General features: G+C 38.6%; 2 pseudogenes across 1 annotated transcript in view; both read left to right on the top strand.

Moving 5' to 3' along the window:
• LOC145480897 (uncharacterized) overlaps positions 1-27,538 on the top strand; it is a 250,346-nt pseudogene that overhangs the window by 8,011 nt on the left and 214,797 nt on the right. Inside the window, exon 2 of the transcript XR_014048571.1 lies at positions 22,662-24,054. The product of XR_014048571.1 is annotated as an uncharacterized LOC145480897 (transcript). The remainder of the gene's footprint in view (positions 1-22,661; positions 24,055-27,538) is intronic.
• Positions 1,027-6,559, top strand: LOC145464447 (uncharacterized; annotated as a pseudogene).

Below are 27,538 nucleotides of genomic sequence, written 5' to 3'. Positions count from 1 at the left end.
TAGGACTGTTATAACAATGCTTAATTTCAAGTTCGAATCAGGGTCTGCGAGCATGCGAGCAGTGCGTTTAGTTTTGCGAGCACTTTAGAAACTACAAATGGCGAATGCAACGAGCACTTCGTAAATTTTGCGCTAGCCGGAATCTCTCCTTTATTAGAAGGAAACATTTTGCACCAAGTAATCCAACACGCATTTCGAGTTGCGGATTCCATGATCGGCAAACCGGTTTCAAGCTGATTGACTGAAAAAGATTCAACGCAATGAAAATTCATTCGGAGGCTTCTAGGGTCTAGCCAATGGCAGCTATACAGATCTTACAAGCTCTGAGGGTGGATTAGTAATAGTAATATTCCTTATGTCCTCATGTCTCTAAGTTACTTTCTACTTTTGCGGGTGCCTTTCGTTAAAAATTCTTGCGCGCGTGGTATGGTAATAGGACTGAGTGGAGTCTAACTCGGTCTGTTATCATAAGAGTGATAACAAAATCGGACGACCGTGCAGCGGGAGTCGGATTTGTTCATCGCGTTTATGATTACCGACCGAATTGGACAACACGATGTCTTATTACCAATTAATCATAAAAATTACAATTTCCCAGAATAGAAGAATAGCCAAGATATGAAAGAAAGGGAAAATTTGCATTAAAATACCTACAATGGAGATGTAACATTCTAAGGTCACGGCACCTCCTACCGGTAATTAGGCGCCAAAAACATAAAAGCAAGCGCGCGCACCCACGCATGCACGTAACTACAACTTTGAATGTGATTGGCTTATTGAACTGTTAAATAACAAACTGTCTAATAACAAACGGTCCGATAACAACTTGGCAAGTAAATTAGTGGAAAATAGGAATTGTTTAAACCAATCACAATCGAGGAAATTGTAATTTTTATGATTAAACGAGGAAGCATGTTTCCAGAATGAATGTTTCCAGACGCATTTATATCACGCGCATGTCTTCCCAACGTTTCCCACTTTCACAAAACTAGAAACATTGTTTCCAGCGTCAATTTTGGTTCCAAGATGCAAATTATGCTTCCGCTACACGACAGAGAATCTGAACAAGAATCCGAGCATGCGAACAGCTGTAAAACATTTTCGAGCACGAGCAAGGAGCACTCATCTAATTTTTGCGAGCAATTCGAGCAAAGGCTAAATTTTGCAAGTACTTTTAAACTGAATGGGACCAATTAATACCCCTACTAAAAAATTGCAATTTGCTATATTTTTTTATTTCGTATATCGCCATTAATTTTAAAAGCGTGGGTATCCTGCTTGCGCAGCGCATATCATGCTTTGACGAAGAAGTTTCATTTCGTATCCCGCCTCGAAATTAAGCTCATCCAGAATTCAACCAAAAACCTACGTAATATGTCATCCCTTTCCTCGAAATTTTGTGGCTCAATATGAAATCCTGTTAAAATTGACAAGAGGAAGAATAGCTTTGATCAAATCGTAAAAACCACTTGATGTAGTGACTGACACATATAATAAATTCACGATCTTCCGTGTATGTGAGATGAGCCACTTTGGAAACGATCTCACAGTCTTGTCCCTAGTAACCGTCCCGCAAAGGACTGCGAGATCAGACGTTTCTAAAGCGAATTGTCATTTAACACTTTGAAATTTAAAAGCTTGATTAACAAAAGTATGCATTGGTCAAGGCGAAATTATTCCAAGCGTGCTTTTTTTAAAATTCTGTGAATACAGAAAAAAAAATCTCTTTTGTTGTTTCCGCTTGTGACGTCAGATACCCAAGACTATTCCACTGTTCCACTTTACTGGAGATAAAGCTACCACACCCGTCTGTCCAGTTGATATGCAGCCTAACCTGAACCCATCGAGTGGAGTTCAAAGCTACCAAAGTGCTGGCGCAGATTGCACACGAAGTGCAAAATACAACCTTCCATTTTTCCTGGGAAATTTAGGTCGCAGATTCTCTGAATGGAGCGTCAACGCTGATGAGGCGAGGCCTGGACACCATACACAGGTTAGCGTTTTACTAGACTTAGTTTATTAAATAATTTTCTACCAAGGCAATTAAGTATTACCCTTTATACCATACCATAGAAAATACAGCCAATCAGAATACAGGAAAGCCTTTGTATATTCGACAGTATTACATCCAACCTTTCCATCGTGCGCTGCGTTTTATGTGGTATTGATTGCGCTGGCCACTGTATTTTCTATGGCATTGTATAAAATAGTTATGCAACGCTCTCTCGTGGTATACCATGGAATATCGATATATCCCACGTGTCTCATTTTTTTTTTGGTATTCACAGTCGCCTAAAGACACGTGTGTATATCGAGAGAATGCAATTGACTCGTGGGATATTCCACGGTGTACCATTCAAAAGTGTTACATAAGTAGTTGTATCTTGCAGATTCACTGTGGGAAGCAGATTACATTTTATGTATCTGAAATTTCTTGCCACCTCAGTACATTTAAGAGATACAAGAATTCAACGGCAGAGTTATCTACAACAAGCACCTACTTTTTATTATAACATTTTATGTAATACATCAAACAGGAGAGACGGTGTTTCATCGGGATATCCAAACACCGAGAATAGAGTTGAAAATACGACGCACAGCGTAGTATTTTTGACGAAATTCGAGGTGTTTGGATAGCCGATGAAACACTGTCTAGAGAGTTTGATATATCTTCTAAATCGAAACGAAAACTAAGGAGTAAACAGACAAGTAAAATCATCAAAATCTATGCTAACTAAGACCGGGTATCCAAACCTACCTCACGGTTTTTATTTTCCTTGTTTTAACTTGATGAATTATTAATGAGTTTGAGAAGTAACATTATAAGTTCCTATATCGAAAGGGTTATTTTATTTTTAAAATTTAACGGCAGTTACACACAGTCAACGAGTCGCAGTAGTGTAACTCACTGTTCACTCACCAAAAGAGGTTGAAAGCGGTTTAATTGTTCGCGGATGTGCAACACACCTCAACTACTGTTCGCTAAATAACATTTAGATTTTTCGCTCTCGATTTCTATGAGGTGATCGTTGATGAAGCCAAAAAGTTGCGAAGCTTATTGGTTCTTTTAGTGAGGTCAACTCGCTAATAAAACCCAACAGCCCGCAGGTTAACGTTTCTCGTAACGAAAGGAAAACTATTCCAAAACTTTTTGACTGAAAAATATATAGAGCGGTTTTCATTTGAGTATCGAAAGCCATTCGCATTTGGTTTGGTTGCGCATAACTGTGACGCTAAGCAATGGACTTAAAAAACACGTGCCACTTTGTCATCTAATCAGAAGTAACCAATCATTACTCGCTTCCACACGTTTTCCCGCGCTTTGCATTGGCTACATGTATTGCTTTGAGTTCTGATTGGTTTACTGGATTGTCTGTGAAATTTTTAATTGGCCATAATGATTACTTCAGTTTTGCTATGAAAACTGCTCTACAACAATGAGCAACACCCAGTTATCGAAACACATGAGGAAATTTGGGAGAACGAGAAATGCTGTGGAAACACAAGCCCCTATAACTCGATAGAAACTCGGAGAGCATGTTTTATATTTCTTTTTGAAAACACCGCGACAAAAAAAATCATTCATTTTGATCATCAAAATGTAGATTCTCTTTGCTCGCGCTATCATTACATCAGCAAGGCTCGTGCTAGTTCTGTGTTCCTGTCAAGTTATTGTACTAAACCTGCCTGGATTTGGTGCTCAACGAAACTGTTCCTCGTCGATTCCTTGCTCATAGAAAACTCGTTCTCATAGTTATTCCTAACGTTCAAGGTAACACAGAACATTTCCGTGACAACTGCGGCGGTGTGATTAGTTGGCTTGACAGCGTCACCTATTACACGGCGTTTACAGAAGATTGGGCTCTATATACTGACAATCCGCTCATAGCTGAAGATACAGACACTTACAAGTATAAACCCATGCAGAAGTTTGGAATGCTGAAGTGGCAGGTAAGGAGAGAGTGCGCCAATCAAAGCTATTGTTTACTCATTTTTCATCTACTGAAGAAGGGCTAATTCTGAAGCATTTTGGAAACAACCTACTCTTTGGCATTTAAAAGGGCTCTCAGGCTCAAATTTTAGTTTATCATTTTAGAGTAACACATCATTAACTTTTAGGTCGGTTCTACTGGTTCTTTATTGGTTACTCATCTTGCTAGATGTTGCATGTGTGTCATGTTACGTTACGTTACTTTACGCTATGCTATATTACGTTACGTTATGTTTTGTTACGTTACGTTACATAATGATTGTAAGAGTAGTTTTCCGCCGTCATCAAAAATTTACTGAAGATCATCCATCAAATTGTACCAGCTTGTTGTATCAAACGCGAACACGCAACGAAACTGCTAAGATTATTTAACAATATAAGAATATATCTGGATAGCTTTCTACAGAAAGAGGCAACTTATGTGGTTATGCAAAGTGACGCCATATATCATGCCTCGTGAACTCAATGGCAGATGTTTTTATGTTTTAATTCCCTTAATTATTGTTTTGTTCTATTGCAACACCATCACTCTTAAAGAAGCTACGTCACGTTTTGCGCATCCTGAAACGCTTAGCTTAAATTTTTCAAGTTCGTCGTTTGTAATCCATGTCAATCTTCTCCATCCTTAACGGTCCTTGTTTCTTTATAGTTTATTATTATCCCTCTAGTGTTTTTCCATCTTAGTCAACTACTACTTTCAGGTTCCCTTCAATTTAAAAGTAATTTCGTACGTGGCCAAAATAACTTAAACTACTGTGACTGAGTTCCTTTAAGAACGTAATTGTGGTGGCAGTTATCTCTTATTTTGTTCCAAAAACGACTCTTTTCCTTGTAGTTATCTCCACTCTTGTTAATGTAGGTATGGCGAGCTCTTCGATTGATCTTGGACACTTGTTTGCACTATTTTTGTTTCACAAGAGACACGGCCCTGGATTACTTTAGTAAATACGCGTGGGACGATACAGACCTTGCCCAGAAGGAGGTGAGAAAATAGCTCTAAGTCTATACTGACAGCAACAAATTTCCACTTTTCTATCAAGTGAGCATTACACTTGAACCCCTGATATTCATTTGTAGCCCGCGAGAGTTAAAAAAAAATGGCCCAGCAATTCACAATTCTTTACTAAAAGTACAATCAACGACTCGCAGCGAGAAGTGAAGGAGAGGGGGTTATATTTCTTGTGGTTTTATGCTCGGGAGAAACTCTATATATCAGGGACGGCGGAGCTGGGAGGGGGCACAGGGGGGTTAACTCCCCCCATTTCCAAGCAAAAAATACATAAAATGATAATTTTACAAACATCTCCAGACACCCTACAAGTTAGCGCAGAGCTTGTAAGCCCTCCCCCCCCCCCCGGCCCAATTCAAAATACGTTCCGCCATCCCTGTATATCTACGTGAATACTGATTTAAGATCGCAGTTAATTATCCCTAAGATAGTTTCGTTTCTTCATACTAAACACTTTCTACAGACCATACAGTTTCTACAAAACAGCAATAAACAATAAATATTTCAACTAGACATGACGTAAGGCTGATCAACGGATTACTGAGAAGTTGAACAAAAATACCAGATCCAGTACCTCTCGACATAGCTGAGTATGTTGAATTATTCTAATTAGCTGGACGTTAAGATAGGTCAGAACGTATTGACCCAGCAGGGAGCTTGATTAAGAATAAGTTCAAATCCCAGTGGAGCCTAAATTAACCTGCCAGGATGTGTGAAATCATTTCATTTCTCACTAAAATCAATTCATTCAGTTTACTTTGGTTTATATGTTGTCCTCTTCACATCTGTTGTTAAGCAATTTTTGAACATATCCGAGCAATGTTCTTTTATACCCTCGTCAGGTGACTTGGTAGCAGAGCGACCCCGGACAAGCGACCGCTTACACGATTGGTCAGCTAGAGATAAAGAAATCCAGAAGCTATTCTAAGGGAGCTCTGGGCAAAGATTTCAGTCTAAGAGACTTTCACTATCAGGTGCGTTTGCTCTTACTTGCACTCTCTTTTTGAGACTTTTCAAAGGAAGAGAGAGGGATAAACAGATCAGAAAGCTTGTTTGCCGGTCAACTAAGTTCATGTCATAGATGTGCAACATACACTGTAGCTACGAATGGGGTCCAAAACGGAGAAAATAGGGAAAGAGTGCTGGGGTACGGAGATGGGTCGTAGGGCGTAATTTCAATGTAGTGTAAAGATGTGTGGAGCTCATTTATACAACAAAAACACTCACTGCAATCCTATGTATCAAGCCTTGTGAGGCAAACGAAATCCAAGGCCCAGAGGGTTTGAATAGAGGAAAATCTTAGCAGAAGAGGCGGCAGTGTTATTAGTTTTAATTTGGAAGCTAAATTCACTGTTCATGTTCTTTAGGTTCTTGCCCAGGGATCCTCGCCACATGCTTACTTATCCGATCACGTGACAGAGTATGTGGCTTGCGTCAACGATAAAGCAAAAGAAGGTTGTGACGTCATCCTGAATCCACCAAAGAAAACCGAGGCAAAGAAAAGAACCAGTGAAGTCCGCTGGCAAAAACCACCGAAACCCATTGTACACTACATATGAAGCTTTGTTGATAACGCTGGTATCGCTAAGACAGTACATTCTTTTGTTTAAATGTGAATTCAGCTGAACTAAGGTTACATTCAGCAGAACGTAATGAACATCACTGATTGATTGATTGATTGATTGATTGATTGATTGCTTGCTTGCTCGATTGCTTGATTGATTGATGGATCGATGGATCGATCGATTGATTGATTGATTGATTGATTGATTGGTTGGTTGGTTGGTTGGTTGATTGATTGATTGATTGGTTGGTTGGTTGATTGATTGATTGATTGATACACTGATTACACGGGTTATCTAAGTAACAACAGCAATTGCTGCAACCTGTGCGGCCATTAAATTTTTTGCCCGAAATAAGAGACCTCGCCCATCCATTAAGAAGAAAGGACGAATTTTTTTAGACTTTTAAATGTACATTAATATAGAATTTTAGAATATTAAACTTTAATTGATATAACATAATTCAGGTGTTTTTTAGGACAACATATACGCTTTTATATCCTTTCTTTGTTTGCTAATCTTTCAATTTTAAATTTTTTTTAAGAGAATCTTATAATGCTATTAATGAAAATATTTGGGTAGAGTTAATACAGTGTCCCCAGTTAGCCCACGTGGGCTAAATAAAATTGACCCTTAAATAAAGTTCTTACTTACTTAACTTAATAACTAGCTGATTGATTGATTGATTGATTGACTGATAGAATTAACGAGCTCAAAATTTAGTTTGTACAGCTGCATGTTTTCGTTATAGCTTTGTAAACTAACACACGATGGTGACATCAACTAGGTAGTAAACGGAGGATAAAAACGTTTTGTAGTCCACAATTCTTGACAACACAGTAGGGATAAATGAATTTGCCAACTTCGTCACCAATGACTTTCTGCGCGTCCTTTTTAATATGACCATTCACCATATATAAGATCAAAGGAATGGCATTCTCCTAGGGCTGAATTGTAATAAGGTGTTGCGAACTAAATACAGTAAAGAACGAAACAATCAAATGATCTCTTTGAGAACCACACGCGTGTTTGGAAAAAAATTATATATTTACATTGCAAATCACATTGTTGCTTTACGTTCGTTGTTTAACATGCACGTTCAATGTTTAAACTGGTATAAATTTTCCTTTTCCCTCGCCATTGGGTATGAAAAAGTTTCAAGCATTCCGTTTGTTGCTGCGCTTCTGTTGAACGAAAGTCGTTAGCAATCTAATGACCGTCAAAATAAGAACCTTTCAATGATGATCTCCAGTTCAGTGAAGGACATAACGAATTACTTCTCTTGAACTCTTTATCTCACGAAGTTGTTCAGAGCTATTGCATAGAGGACAATTTTGACAGCATCCTCTGGCTTTACACACATAACGGTAGAAAATACCCTGAACCTGCTTGACAGAATGCTTAAAACATTTTCACTGGTGCGTCGTGTTCTGGAAAGCCTGCCGTTGATGATCCTGTTCTCTTCTGAGAGATTTCCTTTGTTACTTTCCAGTGGAAAAGCAGCTAGATAAAAAACGGTACCGGCTTGTTGGTGTAACTACCATTGAAAAATTTGTCAGTTGACTCGGGAAGCAAGGTAATTGTAAAAGAACTAGTAATGTATACTGCTTTTTGTTTTGTTTTGTTTTCTAAAGGTATTAAGTAACTTTTTATCTCGAAAAGCGATGAGAAAAATCAGTTAAAAATCTAAAAAGAACCTTTCAATGAGTATTCCCAGCAAACTGAAGGACATCACGAATTCATTTGGCTAAAGTTGCTTTTTTAATGGCAGAAAAGTTCAAAGGAATGATGATATCGACGGTCAAATGTTTTGCCCAGTAATTATCGGCATATCGGACTGTACCCTCTCTCCACCGTTATCGATTTAATATTGATTACTGTAAGACATATTCAAAGTCTTACGACCATTCCGGGATGGAAAAAGGTATTATTATTATTATTATTATTATTATTATTATTATTATAAGAATTGTAGACTAATATAGCAGGCTATAAATACCAATGCAAGCCACAAGACAAGACACAAAATGTCTTAAGAAGAAATCTTGAGACTTGAGACTTGAGGCTTGCGGCTAACGGTTAAATTTTTCTAACAGCCAAATTTTTGGCCCAGTTTACGGCTAATGGTTAACTCCATTGAGACCTCCTTGCTAGATTTAAGTGAAGTTCCAATGTTGTACGCATTCAAAATATGGAATAAAATTGGGTTCTAAAAAAGACCTTGAAAAGTATGCATCACAATAGGAACTTAATTTCTTTTTGGTTTGAAAAAGAGTCATCACTGGATTAAAAAAAAAACTCTATAACTGATGCAAGGCTATTTAAAAGGCTTAAAGGAGCTCAGTCACGGTATTTTGAGTTATTTTGGTCACAAAACGGTAGAAAATCTGAAAATAACAATTTAATAAGATAGAAAAACACCGAAGAGACAATGATAAACCATAAAGGAACAAGGATGGCTAAGGATACAGAAGATTAACCATGACAGCCCCTTGAAGGGTTTTGTTTTAATTCTTTTGAGCTCAGCCCAGAAATGAACCTTATAAGCTTTTGAAGCTTTCCTCGGGCAACTTATGGCCTGAAACGTTATATTAAGGCGAACCACTACTGTTAGAAGAACAAAACAAACTGAGCTATCCGTGAGAGGAAGAATGAATTTCTTCCCATAATGCATTGCGACTGAAACTAATAGAATTTATTTTAAAAAAATCGTGAGGTCATTATTCGGCGACGAGGACTCTCGTGACATCATCATCATGGCGTCCTCTTTGTGTCTGGGAATGGTGAGCTCTTTTATAGTGCGCAACTCCTGTATTTAGCGGCTTGTGTGTCAGTGAAAGACCAATGTACAAATGCTTTGTGTAATTTGCCTTGATTATACTGTGGAACCCCGCTCTACGGACACCCACTTATAACGGACAGTCTCGTTTGTCCCAGCAAAAAACTCATATAATTTCTCTAAAATTAACCCGCTTTATACGGACACCGGCTAACGCGGACAACGGACACTTTTCTGTGTTCCGAGTCACTCTCATATATTGTAAACCCCGCTTTACGGACACTGGTTGCTGGAGTCTGCACATTGTCTATTTTCATTGTCACAATTATGAGATAATAGTAAATATTGTACCCTGTTCAAATAATGAAAGATTTGCACGGGTTAATAAAATTTCATTATTTAGAAAAAAAAACAGTAACAAAATAGCGTGACATATTAAACTTTGAACAGTCTGTCTTTCTTCCGCTGTTTGACTCTTGTACTACGCATAGTCCTTAAATAAATTTTTCTGCCTCCTCTTACGCACGTTTCACTTCCTTGGCTTTATGTTGCAGTCGTTGCTCTTAATCTTCTTCCTCTTTGATGTTTTTTGCTTGCTGCAAGTTGTACCAGGATCATCTTCCGCTCGTATTGCTGGGTTCACTTCTTGTTAACGTCCAGTAATTGTTCAAGTAAAACCACGTGTTTGCGATGACCAGTCGTTTCAATCTGAATCTCTAGGATACAATTTTTTTTTTTAATTGTTTTGTTCCGTTTAAAGTAAGTTTGATATAAAAATGCTTTTGAAAAAAGGGTATCCACTGTAAGCTTCCTTAAATTGCCTGACTAGTCATGCCTTCATTCTATTCTGAAAATATTTCTTAATCCATATTGGTTAAAGAAAAATTAGTTTCCAAGTAACACCTATATTGTTGTTTCACCTATTTAGCTATTAAATTTTCTAAGCTTGTCAAGGGGTCCCCCGGTAGCCCAATGGGTTACGCATCTGACCTGCTGTGCGGTCGGAAGGGCATATATACGCTCGACGCAAGGCGGGGACTCCGCTTCTATTCTTTTTTTTGTTTTCTCTTTCGTTTCAACTTCAATGGATATTTTTTTTGTACAATCCTCTTTTCTTCCGTTTAAAGTAATTTGACGTGAAAATGCTTTTTAAGAAAGGCTATGCACTGTACGCTTCCGTAAAATGCCTGACTAGTCATGCCTTCATTCTATTTAAGCCCTAACAATTACCTACTGACCAATATGAAGATACCAGAGCCAATGGAACACCAAGTGTTTTAAATATGTGATTTATAACGAGTTTTTCAACCGACTTGAAAAGGGCTTTCTTAAAATAAAAAATTATTTTAAATTTTTAATGATGGTTTTATTAGAACTTTATCGGACTCAATGTGGCAGACAACTCAACTTTGGCCTTAGCTTTGGCAGCTATAAAAAGGTTTGCTAAGACGACGAGTTACTATTGTTAGAAGAACAGAAATCCTTAGTGTAGCTATAAGTTGTCGTGACGCCAATGTGTTTCAGGTCTAAAAACATTTGTTTATTTATATTTGTGAAAGCAAAATTAGTTTGCCAGTGACACTTATATTGTTGTTTGACGTATTTAGCTTTTAACTTTTCTAAGCTTCTCAACAACTCCCCCGGTAGCCCAATGGGTTACGCATCTGATCTGCTGTGCGGTCGAAAGGGCATGTATACGCTCGACGCCAGTCGGGGGACTCCGCTTTTATTCTTTTTTTTTATTTTTCCTTTCAACTCAATTTTTTTTGTACAAACCTCTTTTCTTCCGTTTGAAGTAGGTTTCATGTGAAAATCCTTTCTAATAATGGGTATACACTTTAAGCTTCCATTCTTTTTAAGCGCTAAAAATGACCTACGACCCAATATGAAGATACCAGAGCCAGTGGAACACCAAGCACTTTAAACACATGATTTATAACAAGTTTATTAACCAAGTGTGGCGCATTTATCCAAGTGTGCCGCATTTTTCAAGAAAGCCGCATTTTTCCAAGTGTCTTGCATTTTTCTAAGTGTGCTGCATTTTTCCAAGTGTGCCACATTTATCCAAGTGTAGCACATTTTTTGTGTGGCGCATTTTTTCCAAGTGTGGCGCATGTTTCCAGGTGTGGCGTATTTTTCAGAGTGTGCCGCATTTTCTTAAGTGTGGCGCATTTATCCAAGTGTGCCGCATTTTCTTAAATGTGGCGCATTTTACCAAGTGTGGCGCACGTTTCCAGGTGTGTCGCATTTTTTCAACTATGCCGCATTTTCTTTAGTGTGGCGCATTTTTCCAAATGTGCCGCATTTCCTTAAATGTGGCGCAATTTTCCAAGTGTGGCGCATTTTCTTAAGTGCGGCACATTTGTCCACGTCAGGCGCATTTATCCAAGTGTGCCGCATTTTTTTAAGTGTGGCACATTTTCCAAGTGTGCCGCATTTTCTTAATTGTGGCGCATTTTTCCCAGTGTGGCGCATGTTTTCAGATGTGTCGCATTTTTCCAAGTGTGCCGCATTTTCTTAAGTGTGGCGCATTTTTCCCAGTGTGGCGCATGTTTTCAGATGTGTCGCAATTTTCCAAGTGTGCCGAATTTTCTTAAGTATGGCGTCTTTCTCCAAGGGTGCCGCATTTTTTTAAGCGTGGCGCATTTTTCCAAAAGTGCGGCATTTTCTTAAATGTGGCGCACTTTTCGAAATGTGCCGCATTTTTTTAAGTGTTGCACATTTTTTTGAAGTGCGCCACATTTTTTTAAGTGTGACGCATGTTTCCATAAGTGCCGCATTTTTCCAAGTGTGCCGTGTTTTCTTAAAGTGTGGCGCATTTTTCCAAGTGTGCCGCATTTTCTCAAATGTGGCGCATTTTCTCAAGTGTGGCGCATTTTTTGGCGCATTTTTCAAAGTGTGCCGCATTTCTTTAAGTGTGGTATATTTTTCCAAGTGCGCTGCATTTTCTTAAGTGTGGCGCATTTTTCCAAGTATGCTACATTTTCTTAAGTTTGGCGCGTTTATCGAAGTGTGCCGCATTTGCATAGGTGTGGCGCATTTCTCCAAGTGTAGCGCATTTTTTTTAAGTTCGTCGCATTTATCCACGTGAGGGGCATTTATCCAAGTGTGCCGCACTTCCTTAAGCGTGGCGCATTTGTCCACGTGAGGCGCATTTATCCAAGTCTGGCGCATTTTTTTCAAGTGTTCCGCATTTTCTCAAATGTGGCACATTTTTCCAAGTGTGGCTTATTTTCTTAAGTTTGGGGCATTTTTCCAAGTGTGCCGCATTTTCTTAAGTGTGGCACATTTTTTCAAGTGCGCTGCATTTTGTTAACTGTGACGCATTTTTCCAAGTATGCCGCATTTCCTTAAGTATGGAGCATTTTTTCAAGCGTGGCCCATGTTTCTAGGTGTGCCGCATTTTTCCAAGTATGCCGCATTTCCTTAAGTATGGAGCATTTTTTCAAGCGTGGCGCATGTTTGTAGGTGTGCCGCATTTTTCTAAGTGTGCCGCATTTTCTTAAGTATGGCGAATTTTTTCAAGTGTGGCGCATGTTTGTAGGTGTGCCGCATTTTTCTAAGTGTGCCGCATTTTCTTAAGTATGGAGCATTTTTTCAAGTGTGGCGCATGTTTCTAGGTGTGGCGCATTTTTCTAAGTGTGCCGCATTTTCTTAAGTATGGAGCCTTTGTTCAAGTGTGGCGCATGTTTCAAGGTGTGCCGCATTTTTCTAAGTGTGCCGCATTTTCTTAAGTATGGAGCATTTTTTCAAGCGTGGCGCATGTTTCTAGGTGTGCCGCATTTTTCTAAGTGTGCCGCATTTTCTTAAGTATGGAGCATTTTTTCAAGCGTGGCGCATGTTTCTAGGTGTGCCGCATTTTTGTAAGTGTGCCGCATTTTCTTAAGTATGGAGCATTTTTTGACGTGTCGCGCATGTTTATAGGTGTGCCGCATATTTCCAAGTGTGCCGCATTTTCTTAAGTGTGCCGCATTTTCTTAAGTGTGCCGCATTTTCTCAAATGTGGCGCATTATTCCAAGTGTGGCTTATTTTCTTAAGTTTGGGGCATTTTTCCAAGGGTGCTGCATTTTCTTAAGTGTGGCGCATTTTTCCAAGCGTGCCGCATTTTCTGAAGTATGGAGCATTTTTTCAAGTGTGGCGCATGTTTCTAGGTGTGCCGCATATTTCCAAGTGTGCCGCATTTTCTTTAGTATGGAGCATTTTTTGACGTGTGGCGCATGTTTCTAGGAGTGCCGCATTTTTCCAAGTGTGCCGCATTTTCTTAAGTGTGCCGCATTTTTCCAACTGTGGCGCATTTTCTTAAGTGTTGCGCATTGATCCACGTGAGGCGTTTTTATCCAAGTGTGGCGCATTTTCTTAATTGTGGCGCATTTTTCCAAGTTTCCAAGATGTTTTTTAAGTGTGGTAAATTTTTCCAGGTGTGCCGCATTTTCTTAAGTGTGGCGCATGTTTCCAGGTGTGGCGCATTTTTTTAAGTGTGGCGCAATTATCTAAGTGAGCCGCGTTTTCTTAAGGGTGGCGCAGTTTTTCAAGTGTGCCGCATTTTCTTAAGTATGTCGCAGTTTTTCGAGGGAGGGGCATTTTTCCAAGTGTGCCCGATTTTCTTAAGTGTGGCGCATTTTTCCAAGTGTGCTTTATTTTCTTAAGTGTGGTGCATTTTTCCAAGTATGCCGCATTTTTTTTAAGTTTGCTGCATTTTCTTAAGTTTGGGGCATTTATCAAAGTGAGCAGCATTTTCTTAAGTGTGGCGCATTTTTCGAAGTGTGCCGCATTTTCTTAAGTTTGGCGTTTTTATCCACATAAGGCCCATTTATCCAAGTGTGGCGCATTTTTCTTAAGTGTGGGGCATTTTTTCAAGTTTGCCAGATATTTTTAAGTGTGGCGCATATTCCCAAGTGTGGCGCATGTTTCCAGGTGTGGCGCATTTTTCAGAATGTGCCGCATTTTCTTAAGTGTGGGGCATTTATCCAAGTGAGCAGCATTTTCTTAAATGTGGCGCATTTTTCCAAGTGTGCCGCATTTTCTTAAGTGTGCCGTATTTTCTTAAGTGTGGCGCATTTTTCCAAGTTTGCCGCATTTTCTTAAGTGTGGCGCACATTTCGAAGTGTGCCGTGTTTTCTTAAATGTGGCGCGTTTTTCGAAGTGTGGTGCATTTTCTTACGTGTGGCGCATTTATCCACCTGAGGCACATTTATCTAAGTGTGGCGCATTTTTCCAGATGTGCCTCATTTTTTTTTAGGTGTGTCACATTGTTTCAAGTGTGGCGCATTTTTTTTAAGTGTGGCGCATTTATCCACGTGAGGCGCATTTATTTAAGTGTGGCGCATTTTCTTAAGTGTAGCGTATTTTTTTGAAGTGTGCGGCATTTTTTTTTGGTGTGGCAAATTTTTCCAAGTGTGCCGCATTCTCTTAAGTGTGGCGAATTTTTCCAAGTGTGGCGCATGTTTCTAGGTGTGCCGCATTTTCTTAAGTGTGGCGCATTTATCCAAGTGAGCCGCATTTTCTTAAATGTGGCGCAATTTTGCAAGTGTACCGCAATTTTTTAAGTTTGGCGCATATGTCCAAGTGTGCCGCACTTTCTTAAGTGTGTCGCATTTCTTTAAGTGTGCCGCATTTTCTTAAATGTGACGGATATTTTCAAGTGTACTGCATTTTCTCTCTTTTTTCAAGTGTGCCGCATTTTCTTAAGTGTGGTGCTTTTTTTTGTTGTGGCACATTTTTTCAAGTTTGCCGCATTTTCTTAAGTGTGGCGCATTTTTCCAAGTGTGGCGCATGTTTCCAGGTATGCCGCATTTTTCCAAGTGTGCCGCATTTTCTTAAGTGTGGTGCATTTATCCACGTGAGTCGCATTTATCCAAGTGTGGCACATTTTCTTAAGTGTTGCGTATTTTTCCAAGTGTGCAGCATTTTATTAAGTGTGGTGCATTTTTCCAAGTGTGCCGCGTTTTCTTAAGGCTGCCTCATTTTTATCAGGTAAGGTGCATTTATCCAAGTGTTGCGCACTCTTCCAACAGCGGCGCAAGTATCCAATTTTGGCGCTTTTATCTAACTGACTTGAGAAAGGCTTTAATAAAATGAAAAATTATTTAAAATTTTTTATGAATGTTTTATTTGATTTTTATTGGATTGAATATGGCACAGAACTAAGTTTTGGCCTAAGCTTTGGCAGCTATGAAAGGTCAGTGCTAAGACGACGAGTTACTATTGTTAGAAGAACGGAAATCCTTAGAATAGCTATAAGGTATGGAGGCGCCAATCTGTTTCAGGTCTGAAAATAGTTCTTAATCCATATTGGTTAAAGCAAAATTAGTTTACCAGTAACACTTATATTGTTGTTTGACGTATTTAGCCATTAAATTTTCTAACCTTGTCAAGGAGTCTCCCGGTAGCCCAATATGTTACGCATCTGACCTGCTGTGCGGTCGGAAGGGCATATATACGCTCGACGTCAGTCGGGAGACTTCGCTTTTATTCTTTAATTCTTTTTGTTTTTAACTCAGTAGATAATTTTTTTGTACAATCCTGTTTTCTTCCGTTTAAAGTAAGTTTGATGTGAAAATGCTTTTTAATAAACGGTATCCACTGTAAACTTCCGTAAAATGCCTGACTAGTCATACCTGCATTCTTTTGAAGCCCAAAAAGCTACCTACTAAGCAATATGAAGATACCAGAGCCAATGAAACACCAAGCGTTTTAAACATGTGATTTGTAACAAGTTTATTACCCGACTTGAAAAAGGCTTTATTAAAATAAAATATTGTCTAAAATAATTTATGATGGTTTTATTAGAACGTTATCGGACTTAATGCGGCAGATCCTCTTTTTTTCCGGTTGAAGTAGGTTGGATATGAAAATACTTTTTAATAAAGGGTATCCACTGTAAGCTTCCGTAAAATGCCTGACTAGTCGTGGCTTCATTCTTTTTAAGGCCTAAAAACTACCTACTAACCAATTTGAAGATACCAGAGCCAATGGAACACTAGCCTGCGAACGCAGACGTATTTCTGGCTGTCGCTCGTCTCCGCCGAAACATAACGTCTTCCAACCCGAGCCAGGAAACGATTTCTGTGGCGTAATGACTTTTGTTAACCCTTGGCCAATCAGATTCCATGATAAAATGAAACTCGAGTGCTCCTCGCAGCGAATACCTCGCGCAGTAGTTCTGGGGTTACTTGAGCTAAACTGTGATTGGCTTAAAATTCCTACGTCAGAGAAATCGTTTTCTGGTTCGGGTTCGCAGACGTTATTTTCGGCGGAGACAAGCGACAGCTAGAAATACGTCTGCGTTCGTAGGCTAATTGAACACCAACCTTTTTAAACATGTGATTTATAACAAGTTTATTAACCGACTTAAAAAAGGCTTTATTAAAATGAAATATTATCTAAAATTTTTCATGATGGTTTTATTAGAAGTTTATCGGACTTAATGTGGCATAGAACTAAACTTTGGCCTAAGCTTTAATTTGGCAGCTATTGAAAGGTTTGCTAAGACGGCGTGTTCCTTTTGTTAGAAGAACGGATATCCTTAGAGCAGCTATAAGTTATCGAGGCGCCAATCTGTTTCAGGTCTGACAATATTTCTTTATCCATGTTGGTTAAAGCAAAATTAGTTTGCCAGTAACACCTACATTGTTGTTTTACGTATTTAGCTAATAAATTTTTTAACCTTGTTCAGGAGTCCCCCGGTAGCCCAATATTTTACGCATCTGACCTGCTGTACGGTTGGAAGGGCATATATACGCTGGACGCCAGTCGGGGGAATCCGCTTTTATTCTTTAATTCTTTTTCCTTTCAACTCGATAGATAATTTTTTTTTGTACAATCTTCTTTTCTTCCGTTTAAAGTACGTTTGGTGTTTCATGATGGTTTTATTAGAACTTTATCGGACTAAATATGGCACAGAGCTAAACGTTGGCCTCAGCTTTGGCAGCTATGAAAGGTTTGCTAAGACGACGAGTTACTATTGTTAGAAGAACGGAAATCCTTAGAGTAGCTATAAGTTATCGAGACGCCAATCTGTGTCAGGTCTGAAAATATTGCTTAATTCATATTGGTTAAAGCAAAATTAGTTTGCCAGTAACACCTATATTGTTGTGTGACGTATTTAGCTATTAAATTTCCTAACCTTGTCAAGGAGTCCCCAGTGGGTTACGAATCTGACCTGCTGTGCGCTCGGAAGGGCATATATACGCTCGACGACAGTCGGGGGACTCCGCTTTAATCATCGCGCAGAATGCCGCGACATATCCGGGACTTAAATGTAGAGTGCGCGCGAAATTTAATTAAGATGAGACATTGATGGAATAAAGGAGACATTTTTTGAAATGTTACGAAAAGTGGATTTAGTCGTTTTCTTTTCCTGAATTTGGTCCATTTGAGGGAAAATATTATATGAGGAAATATTTGGAGGAAGAATTTTACTCCTTCAAAGTGCCCTTCTTAACGGTTATCATATGACTTTGAATGTATGTTGTTAAAGGAAGCTTTATGCCAAGTTTAACGGAAAATAATGTTTCGAAGTGGTCGTTCTGCCAACTTTCGAACACTCGTAACGATCCTTCAGCCTTCGTTCGCCTCGGAGACTAGAAGAACAATAGAGCGAAACTCTTTTGAATTTCCCGGCAGAATATTAATATATGCCAAGCTCCGCCTCCAAAAACAATAGGACACACGCCGACGCTATAAGGCATTGAAATTGAGAGGTGATAAAATGTATCACTTAACCATCGTATTTTGAAAAAAGATCTCAGAGTGTTCTGAACGTCGTTTTAACATCACTTTACATGTAATTTCATCAACATAAGAAGTGTTCGGACGGCTCCCATTTGTTTTCAGTTAAAGGATAATTCTTCCACTGAATAAAATACTCTGCCTTGCCCCCTTGATTTCGTTGAGAGACTATGCGCTCAACTTCATAAATGCCCATAACAACGGGCTTTTGCTTGGGTCGGTACTTATAACTGAGGCCACGATCATAAACGTCATCAAATAGTGATGGGTAAAAGCCGAGCTGTCTCGTACGCTTTGACATGTTACTCCAAAGAGGATTCTAATAACTGAATACTCGAACCTGGACCTTTCAAATGTTTTGATCAATTAAAACGGTTCCAATTTTGAATAATTATCTCACACATGCAGTGGACAACAATGCTCACTCAGGCGTAAGACGCGCTGCGTGCCTTTGCTTTTTTGTTCGGCTCTGGATTTCAAACAGAAATGTCATTTATTTTCCTCTTCATCTTTCGAATAGATAAAGACCTGTGTTGTCTTTTAAGTCCTCGATCAACGACAGACTACGTGAACCGATCGAGTAAAAGACTACGTCTGATGAACTGCTTTGACCGGTCGAGTAAAAGAGGACAACGATAAAGTAGAAGAAAGTTTTATGCGCACCGTTCTTTCCATTTGGCAACGCTTTGGAAAAAGAATTTTTTGTGGGAGAACCTTTGGCTCCCGCGCTCAAACCATTTCGAGTGTGACATGTCAACAAAAAAAGTGAGAATGTCGCTGCACACGACTTTGTTGACAAAAGTGTTTGTGAAGAGCGCAGGCCGCCTTTAAATTAGAGCGCTTTTGTTAGCTTATTACACCTTGGGATTTACATCACACATCAGACCGTTTGATTGACAGCCGCCGATTCATTGACGAGAGCAGTCGGAATTCCGACAGCTAATATTTGTAATTATTATTCCGCGCATTGAAAAACTGAGCACTGCAAGTATATGTCGCGAAAGACAATAGAATTCTGCGCGATGGTTAAGGTCAAAATGAGGGAAAAAAACCATACAACGAAGAACTTTGTCGGGCTTCATAATCATTTCAATCAATAATTAACTATGGTCAACATTGCGATATGGTTTGAAAGGCATTGGCCTGTACTGTCAGTCTTTAACAATAAAACGGAGATAGTAAAAAATGTTACATACTTTTGAAATAGTGATTAAACTCGATTGTTTAGCACAACGATTGAAAATTTTTCAATTCTAATTTGCATTTGCTCTTGTTTTTCAGATTCTATCACTTTTGATTCAATTTCGTCCGAGGATCGAGAGACTGAACACGGTAAGGTTATTAACTCCAAACTGTTGGTGACTAATACCGTGTCATCCACATATAAGATGTATATGTAAGCGATGTTTAGTACTTTTAATTTACACTGGAAGTGATTTGCATCAATGAATATCGCGTAACTTTTTTTTTTGAGTTTTTGGGCACTATCTAGAAGTCACGCGAATGATAAAGTCGCATAAATGATTGACTGCAACAACCGTTGGTAGAAAAATCAATCTTCTTAACTTTTCCCTGTTAATTACGTTGACAGGGAAATTTCCCGTTATCGGCCCATATTGTTTTTTGTTTTCATTCTGGCGACTCAGTAAAAGTGTTGAGTGCAAATCAGTGTTAACTTTGTTACTCGGGCTTCTGTAGGAAAGCCCGAGTCATAAAATGCAAACGTTTTGGTCGCCAAAAGGGAGTCATGGTCCAAGGCGTTCCATGCCTAGACCATGGAAACTGGGTACGAGAAAGGCGACATTGCTCGCTCTTCGTGACAGAACGCGGTGTTTTGCGAAGAAAGTTTTGGTGAGAATACGTTCCTCTCGCATACAAAGATGTCGATTGTTTTCGGAAAGCGTCGGTCCACGATTAATATTGCTTGAAAGCCAGCCAGGTAAGCAAAGGTCAGACTCGAAACGTTCTCGTGAGATAACAACTGAGCCGATCGCGGTATGAGTTCAAACTACGAAAACACTGACAAGAAATAGGCAGTCAATGACTGCATGTGGCTACTGTTGTTATTGTTTAGAACATTTCAGTAAAAATCATATTGCAATAAAACGAGCTAAATACGAAAACCTTTTTGGACTGGTAGCTCATTAAAGACATGCGATTTGTTTCTTGCGAAATATGTCGATCTCCAAATTTGTAAAGATAAGACTTTTGGTAACTTGAATTAAATATCTTACCTCCAAGCTAGCTGGCTTTCTAGTAGGGTGCAGGAAAAAAAAATAACGTGTGATTTTTGAGGCAAATTGTGCGGGAAAATTAGAACTTCTATTGTGCGGGGAATTGTGCGAGATTATTGACGAACCAATGTTTTTGCCAAGTCCTAAGGAAAATCTGCATTGACGATAGTTTAGCCAGATTTATTTCACTGGTGGTTCACATATATTTAGCAGTCTTAGAAATCGTCAATTCTTTTAGAAAACTGTGTCTGACTGCTTACGAAAATCATGTTGCGTGACATCAACTAGACGAGTATGAAACCAAATTAAATAGAAAAACAGAATGCCGGATCTGCCCTTATAAATGAGTTCCTTTTTGAAAATACTCCTTTCTTGATTCAATAAAAATTGTAGGTTAAATACTTCCTCATAAACTGCGTTAAAGGGTGCAAATGTTCGGAAGTTATCCGCAAAAACCACAACTTAACAGTTTATGCAAATTAAGTGCAATGCAATTTGCGCCTTGCCTTAGGACTGTTGTTTTCGCGAAGGAGTTTATCTATTCGCTCTCCAAAGAAGATAAGACTCTTGAAAAGGGTTAAAGATCGCAACACGGCAAAGATGTTCAGCTGCACAATTCACTCGGATCGCCACGAGTAGTAAATTAAATTCGTAAAATTTCTGCTAGCATGTACAATGTAATCGCCATAAGTTGTAACTAAAATGACCTGGGAAATTCTTTGCAAACAAGTTCTCCCTAAATGCGTAGAAAGCTGTGATTCATTCTTAAACGAAAATGGTTTAAACTCACAACTTGCGACTGGATTAGGAGGATACTGAACGAAGCAATTTGAATAGCAAATATCTAAGCGAAACTGCCGTGGTAATATACCCTGATTCTTTTGTTTCCATTGTGTCCAATACGCGTATTAAATTCGTAAAGTACGATTTGATACTGCGATACGAAGCCCGACTAAACGCTCTAAGAGCGTCTAGTTATTCATATTTGGTTGAAATTATCTCACAGACTGTTAAGAATCGCTTTACTTTATCAACGGAAAGAAAGAGCCCCGGAAAGTTTTTGCGAATTCCATGATCGAAAAAAAAACAGGGAACATTGATCAGTCCAATCATCACCATCATTTCAGCAGAGTAGAACAAAACTGGAAATAGTCACACATCAGACATATGCTTTTGACATATATTGGACTAATTAACCTTTAAATGCGAGACTGTGCTCGGTTTTGTTCAGTGTATAGCGCTTTTACTGATCTGATTTAATCTACTCGGACACTTTGAAATGGATTCATGAGTGTGCCAGAGGAAACTAAGTTGACTTTGTGGCTGCCTTTGCTACTAATGATGTCTAGATTTTGATATTGGCCTTAATTTGGTTTTTATTGTTGGTTTGCGTTTGTTCAGTACTGCTTCTTCTTTGTCCCTTCTTTTGAAATGGGTGTAGCGTTACAATCTAATTACTCTTTTAGTTCCCTAAATTTGGTGGGCATCTTGTTTGTATGATTAAAGCGCTCATTCCCATCAGTCTAGTCTCAATTTAATTTGCATACGAAATCAGTCGTCATATGTGGTTAAGTTTCTTGTCTCGTCTTTGCTCAGGTAATGCGACTCCAAAACAGAACAGCTCTGACTGCTCTGAGAGATAGGCAGGAGAAGTTGTAATTGCGTCTTGAGTGCGCGCAAAAGCGCCAAAAGTGCAATTTTTTCTCAAGACTTTTGTCCATGATTTTAGCAAGAGAATATTTTTAGCAACAGAATATTATTACCCTAATTAACTAAAAAGCTTGATTTGTGTTATTGTTATTAGGGTACATAGAGGAGGACGCCATGAACAACATATACGACGTTTTACAAGCCATCTTTATTGGCTTGGTTGTTGCTAATTTCCCTCTCAAGACTGGGCGTGCTCTAAAAGGCATTGAGTTCTGCAAGGAATGTTTGATCTTCCTAAATGATAAAATGCTAAAAACGAAAGGAGAAGTTTTCAATTTACTTCATATTGGTATCCATATGACAATCTTCAGGGCGTACTGTCTTATCCCTAATCACACAAAAGCACTAATCTACGGCAGAAAACTTCTTGACATTTTCCGCGAGCGTGGTAAAAAAGATGAAGAAGGGAATCTTACTGTAAAACTGGCCGACATATATCGACAGCAGTATAAATACTTAGAAGCAAGAGAACTTTATAAGAAAGCGATTAATATCACGAAAGAAATGGGAGACAGAAAGAATGAAGCATACATTGATGAAAAGGTTGGAATTATATCTTATTACCTTGGTGACTACGACATAGCTAAAAAATATCTTGAGGAAGCCCTTGCCATCACATTACAACTTGGTGACAAGAAGAGAGAGGCAACAGTTTCCGCAAACTTAGGAACTGTGTTTACATCTCTTAGTGAATATGACAAGGCTAAAGAATATCTTGAGAAAGCACTTGCCATCAAAATGCAAATTGGTGACAAAAAGGGAGAAGCCAGCTTGTACGGAAACTTAGGAACTGTGTTTACATCTCTTGGTGAATATGAAAGGCTACAGAATATCTTGAAAAAGCGCTTGTTATCAGAATACAAATTGGTGACAAAGAGGAAGAAGCAGCAGATTACGGAAACTTAGGAACTGTGTTTACATGTCTTGGTGAATATGACAAGGCTAAAGAATATCTTGAGAAAGCACTTGCCATCAAAATGCAAATTGGTGACAAAAAGGGAGAAGCCAGCTCGTACGGAAACTTAGGAACTGTGTTTACATGTCTTGGTGAATATGACAAGGCAAAAGACTATCTTGAAAAAGCACTTGCCATCAGAATGCAAATTGATGACAAACATGGAAAAGCAGCAGATTACGGAAACTTAGGAACTGTGTTCACATCTCTTGGTGAATATGACAAGGCTAAAGAATATCTTGAGAAAGCACTTGTTATCAGAATACAAATTGGTGACAAAGAGGGAGAAGCAGCAGATTACGGAAACTTAGGAACTGTGTTTACATGTCTTGGTGAATATGACAAGGCTAAAGAATATCTTGAGAAAGCACTTGCCATCAAAATGCAAATTGGTGACAAAAAGGGAGAAGCCAGCTCATACGGAAACTTAGGAATTGTGCTTACATCTCTTGGTGAATATGACAAGGCAAAAGAATATTTTGAAAAAGCACTTGCCGTCAGAATGCAAATTGGTGACAAACATGGAAAAGCAGCAGGTTACGGAAACTTAGAAACTTTGTTTACATCTCTTGCTGAATATGACAAGGCTAAAGAATATCTTGAGAAAGCACTTGCCATCAAAATACAAATTGGCGACAAAAAGGGAGAAGGCAGCCAGTACGGAAAGTTAGGAACTGTGTTTACATGTCTCGGTGCATATGACAAGGTTAAAGAATATCTTGAGAAAGTACTTGCCGTCCAAATACAAATTAGTGACAAAAAGGGAGAAGCCAGCTCGTACGGAAAGTCAGGAACTGTGTTTACATCTTTTGGTGAATATGACAAGGCAAAAGAATATCTCGAAAAAGCGCTTGTTATCAGAATACAAATTGGGGACAAAGAGGGAGAAGCAGCAGATTACGGAAACTTAGGAACTGTGTTTACATGTTTTGGTGAATATGACAAGGCTAAAGAATATCTTGAGAAAGCACTTGCCATCAAAATGCAAATTGGTGACAAAAAGGGAGAAGCCAGCTCTTATGGAAACTTAGGAACTGTGTTTACATCTCTTGGTAAATATGACAAGGCAAAAGAATATCCACTGCGTGAAAGCCAAAATATTCTAGAGTATTCTAGACTCGAATATGTGATGGTGACGCAATAGAATCCTAGAGTATTCAAGCCGCACACAACACGTGACGTACACCTGGAATATTCATATCGAATACGGTGGAATACGCTCCGTTCATAATCGTGCGAGGATTTTCGTTAAAGTATACCACACATCTGTCGTACTCCTATAGTATGATGGCGAACCCTTTCTAAAAAGAACTTTATAAAAGAAGGTAACAGTTCGGGTGCATAGCATTCTCCTGGAAGCAAAATTTAGACTATGAATTCAAAGTATGTGCGATCTGCGCGTGTATACGTTTATCCTCGAATACGTGATCTTGACGCCAAAGCTATAGAATTCTAGAGTATTCATGGCGTGTACAACCGTGACGTGGACCTAGAATATTCTTATCGAATATGAGCATACGGCAGGAGCACGACCGTGTATTCGTTCGTTGACCAGAGCAATTGGTTCATTCTGTCGGCGCGGCGCATGTGTTTTGCTTGAATCAAGAAATTTACACACTTGTGTTGTAACTTCGAATTCCCCTCATTCGGTTTTGACGGAGGTTTTCGGGATAATCACTACAAAGCGATTTCTCTTTGTGTGACCCGTCTCGTCTGAAGTGGTTAACACAGCACGAAACCACAAATTGGACAATCCGGGATACGTATGTATGTATGTATGTATGTATGTATGTATGTATGTATGTATGTATGTATGTATGTATGTACGTAAAGTTCCGCAAAGTTAAACTGACTAGAGACGCGTAAAGCTGCGCAAAGTTTCGTTAGTAAGAGGAATCAAGTTCGTTTCGGAGAAGGTTTGGTGTATTCAGTGGAGAAAGTCCCGAGACCTTCAGACAAATATCTTTTCTCTGTGGGATGACTTTAACTCCGGAGCCCGCAGGGCAACGAAACTCCTAAATAACGGCCCCGTAGCTAGCTTCCTCAGTCGACTCCCTGCCATCATATCAACATTGCATTACGCTTGAACAAGAAATCACAAAACGTATTACGAAGTCGAAAACACTTTAATCAGATTTTTTTCCTGGAGGTTACTTTTGAAACGAAATTGACTTTAAATGTGTTTCGAAACGACTTGTAACGAAATGAGAGAAACGACCTACATCAGCATCCTGAGTGTCCGACCTTCAACAAGCACGGATCAGCGGTTTTCCAAATTAGATACCAGGTTCTCTCGGTTCTCGCGCCATTTTTTGGCGTCCTTTTTGAAAGGTGTGAAATGTTGAAGCTTGCATCGATCTCTTGGTCCTTTTTCACTGTTTAAAAACTCTACTTTGGCGGACAAAATTCATTTTATCTTCAATTCTTATCTGTGCACGATTTCAAGCAGTTTTTGGTGGCATACAGCTGATGAAAACATCGATACATACGGAGGTACGAGTCAACAACAACAGGTAAAACGTAAGCCATTGTTGTCTTCCCGGGTTGTCTTGTACGTACGAGTAAGTTAAGCTTAAGTTTCCAGGGTAAAGTTCAGTTGTAATGTTTGTTTAAGATGTATGGAATTGCCTCTGGTTGTAAATGTTTCTTTATCAAGCAGAAGTTATACATTGGAAGTTAATGTAACCTTGACTTCAAGAGGGACAGCAATGGGAACGATGGTTAATTAAACTATTAAATCAAACTACTGTGTAAAATTTACTGATTGATTTATTGTGATATTTTATTAGTTCTCCAAGCTTGATTTGAGGTTTCCCAGTGTGGAATTACACATAAACTTAACCAACCTTTTATGCGTATTGTATTTTAATCATAGGATGAAGTAAAATTGGTAATGCCTTACATGTATGTATAATCCCTGGCCTCCTTATTTGAAGAAAAAAAAGGAAAACCTATGAGGAAGAACCCTGGCTTACAAGATACATGTATGTATTTATGACTATTTAGGGGTCATGGAGGCTTTTTAAGGTTTATTTTTGTAAGAGCTTTTAAAAAATTATATTGGCAAGTAAATTTTGGCATTTCACTAGCTAGTCAGTCTCTATATATTTTATATATAAACAAGGTGATTTGGAGATCTGTTTTCAGAGTGCTCAGTAGTAAACTAGAGCGTGATTATAACAGATGACGAACTGAGCAACTGTAGATCTGACTTGACATTTTATTACTATTTAGTTTCGTAGTACACAACTTGTGTGCAGCACTCGTGAGATAAAATTGCCAAATGCGAATTTACAGCATTACACTGATTTGAAATACACATGCAACCGTTGGAAATATGATAACTACAATAAGTGAACGCTTTTACAAAAAAAAGAGGGAAAATTGGAAATTATAGATAAACACTGTTAATATTGTGTAACAACAGAAGCTTTAAAAGTTAAAATTTAGCATTTTTCAGGAAGAATTTGTTTGAGTCTCTACATGAAGTTATCAGTTCATTCCATTTTTTCAGAGAGGCTAACTCAGGTTTACAAAGGTACTTCTCCCAGAGGCAAAGGTTACATTGATTTGAAGTGGGGTTACATGGGGCAGCTTGCTTTAAAATCTTTCAAGTAACTTTGAACTTTGATTTATTGTCAAAGTCACTTGGAGGCTGCCCCATATAACCCCGCTTCAAATCGATGTAACCTATGCCTTTGGGAGAAGTACTTTATTATTTGTAAACCTGAGTTAGCCTTTCTGAGCAAACAGAATGAACTGATTAGATAACTTCATGTAGACATGCAAACAAATTCCTCCTCAAAAATGTTACATGTTCAATTTTAAATTTTAAATCTTCTCTTGTATTTCAATAATAACAGAGTTTATTCCTAATTTCCAACTATCCTTTGTTTTGTAAAAGCATTCGCTTATTGTAGCTATCACATTTCCAATGGTCGCTTGTGTATTTCAAATCAGTGTAATGATGTAAATTCCCATTTGGCAATTTTATCTGATGAGTACTGCACACAAGTTGTGTAGTACGAAACTAAATAGTAATAAAATGTCAAGTCAAATCTACATTTGATCAGTTTGTCATCTGTTATTTTATATATACATTATGTTAAGGTACATGTAAACCCTGTTTCATTGATGACCACTACAAATTTCAAGACAATTTGCTATAGTAATGTCAGACTATAGTGAAACTTTGATATAACGAAGTGCCAAGGAATTGGCAAAGTATGTTCACTATAACGGGGTTTTGTATCAAGGTTCTTTTTCGTATAGTCTACTATTACTGGGGCCATGAAAATCATTCATTATACTGAGGACCTCGTTATATAGAGGCTCGTTAAATCGAGGTTCCACTTTACTAACCATATGCCTTCCAAAGGTAAATATTGAAAATTGAGGTTATTAGCCTAAGGAGGAATTTGTTTGCATGTCTACATGAAGTTATCTAATCAGTTCATTCTGTTTGTTCAGAGTGACTATTAGCCACTCATTTCAGGTTAAGAGCTGAAAATTCAGAACAATATTGAATTTGATACTCAAATTTTGATTGGATTAATTAATGCATAAA

This window comes from Orbicella franksi, chromosome 1, assembly GCF_964199315.1.
Source record: "Orbicella franksi chromosome 1, jaOrbFran1.1, whole genome shotgun sequence".
In the NCBI taxonomy this organism is placed as follows: Eukaryota; Metazoa; Cnidaria; class Anthozoa; order Scleractinia; family Merulinidae; genus Orbicella; species Orbicella franksi.
Note: the sequence above shows the minus strand (reverse complement) of the source record. Positions and strands in the feature narration are given on the sequence as shown.